We start from the raw sequence: 1,862 nt of genomic DNA on the forward strand, positions 1-1,862 counted from the left end.
CACTGTGTGAAATACCAGAGCTTCTCTAGCCATTCGTTTGTTGATGAGCACTGGGTTGTTTCCACCTCTTTGCTATTGTGAACAAAGCTTTGATAAACATGGGTGTGCATGAGAATTGTCTCTTAACAACAAGTATCCACACACTGAACCCTGAGAGCTCCTCCAGTCTAACACCTGTGTCCTGACAGGTCCCTATCGCATCTCAAAGAAGTTCTTGCTCATTTAGTGGAGAAAGTATTTAGAAACCAAGATCTGGGTGCTCCTTTCAGATAATTGCTACTAAAGTGTCACTGCTCATAGATCTTCTTAATGTGTAGAGTTAAGGAGAAAATAAATGCATATGTACATGTATCCACAGTTACATATATTTCTGCATTTTAAAAATCATTGGTACATAGCGAACTCTGGTGGCCTAGTGACAAGAAGCTGCACTGCAATCCCATAGGTGATCAGTTCGACTCCACCGAGATACTCTACTGGAGAAAGAAGGACAATCTCCTGTGCCAGTCAGATCTGATTTGACGGTACACACAACACTAAAAAAATTAATAAAAAAATCATTAATACATGCTATTATCTTCAAATTCGATGTGCCTGGTTTCATCTATTTTTAACTCTGTAAGAATCTGGTTAGTGTTATCCTCAACTTATTTATTCATTAGTTCAAACTCTGTATTTAATGAATCAGTCATTCACGCATGCCCATTCCCTTTGGGATACTCACCTCACCCTACTCAAGTTTCAACACCTTGCTTCTGCATGATACCACTGGTCTCTCACTCCTTGCCCTTGGCAAGCAAGCCCCTTCATTTCAGTCTCTGATACCCTATAAGATGGCAAGAGGAAGGCAGAAGCCAAATCTAGAATGAAAGAGAAAGTAACTTTTGGAGTACTAGATTATGTTCATCATCTGGATTCTAGTGATGGTTTCATGGAGGTGGTGGTGGTGGTGTGTACCATCGAGTCAAAATTGGCCCACATAGCTGACCTTCAGGCAGGTTTTCAGAGGCAGTCACATGGGAGGAGAATGTCCATACATATTTTGAAATTCACCAAATTTTACATTTCCTATGCAGTTGATTGTCAATTACGCCTTGATCATGCTTTTAAAAATAAAATCTGTTCAAGTATTTTAAAAAGAAAGTTGAATTCTGAAATAGAAAAAAATAAACCCACTTTTATCATGGTAGCAACAGTCAAGAAATCAAGATTTGTTGCACTGGAGCGATTTACTGTCAAGGACTTCTCTGGGGTTCTAAAGAGTAAGGATTTTAATTTGAAGACTAGGGTACACGTGATCCAAATCTTGGTATTTTCACTTTCCTCTCTATGCATCTGAAAGTTTAACTATAAATAAAGAAGAGTGAAGAAGAATTCATGCCTTTGAATTGTGATGTTAGTGAAAAGTACTGAATAATACCCCATGGACTGCCAAAAGAACAAACAAATCTATCTGGAAGGAAGTGCAACCAGAGTGCTCCTTAGAGCACTTAGGCAAGTATGGTGACACTTTGCCTCACTATAGGCATAATTTCAGGAAGAATCAGTCATTGGAGAGAGGCAGTATCCTGGGAAAGGTACAGGATCAGCAGAAGAGAGGAGACGCTTCAACAAGATGGATTGGACACAGTGACTGCACAATGGGCTTGAGCATGACAGCTCATGAGGATGGTGCAGGACAGCGCAAGGTTCAGACCAATTGTTCACCTAAGTCTCAACCGAATCAACTGCACCCAACAACAATCAAGATCAAAAGTGGTTCATTTTGATGGGGGGGGGTGAGGAATGTGCAACTATGAATGAATGAAAACCCAACCTTTCTGTAAACTTCCATTAAAATCATAATTTTCTAAATTTGTTGT

This window comes from Elephantulus edwardii, unplaced genomic scaffold (genome assembly GCF_000299155.1).
Source record: "Elephantulus edwardii isolate Elephantulus edwardi_28Jun2011 unplaced genomic scaffold, EleEdw1.0 scaffold00121, whole genome shotgun sequence".
Classification (NCBI taxonomy): Eukaryota; Metazoa; Chordata; class Mammalia; order Macroscelidea; family Macroscelididae; genus Elephantulus; species Elephantulus edwardii.